Here is a 437-nt window from a genome sequence, read left to right as displayed (position 1 = left end):
AATATAATTAACCCTGAAATCTCAGGTATTTTAAGAATATATCAGGATAAAAATAACATTGTAAGTGTAAAGGAAAAAAAACTCCCATCGGACATTTGCGCTTCTATCCATTTACGCTTCTTTCCATTTACGCTTCATTAACAATAATTTTGCAATATGTTTTACAAAAGAATGCAAAATAAAATTCAAAAATTTAATTCTGTCAAAAATACGGAGCAGCGTGGCGCAGTGGAAGCGTGCTGGGCCCATAACCCAGAGGTCGGTGGATCGAAACCACTCGCTGCTAAGAGCTAAAATTTATAAGATAGTGGTAGTTTTTGACAGCAAACATTTTTTAAATGAGAAGAGTACTTTCAAAGCTAAAATATTGGATAAAACCAAAAATAAAATCACTAGAGCAATTTTATTCTTAAAATTAATGCAAATTTTCTGTATTT

General features: G+C 31.6%; 1 non-coding gene across 1 annotated transcript; it reads left to right on the top strand.

Annotated features, from left to right (window-relative positions):
- Positions 1-214: 214 nt before the first annotated feature.
- Positions 215-286, top strand: LOAG_20122. Its single transcript has one exon. It is a non-coding gene; the product is annotated as a tRNA-Met (tRNA).
- The last annotated feature ends 151 nt before the right edge of the window (positions 287-437 follow it).

This window comes from Loa loa (genome assembly GCF_000183805.2).
Source record: "Loa loa unplaced genomic scaffold supercont3.2557, whole genome shotgun sequence".
Classification (NCBI taxonomy): domain Eukaryota; kingdom Metazoa; phylum Nematoda; class Chromadorea; order Rhabditida; family Onchocercidae; genus Loa; species Loa loa.
This window is presented reverse-complemented; position numbering and strand designations above follow the sequence as displayed.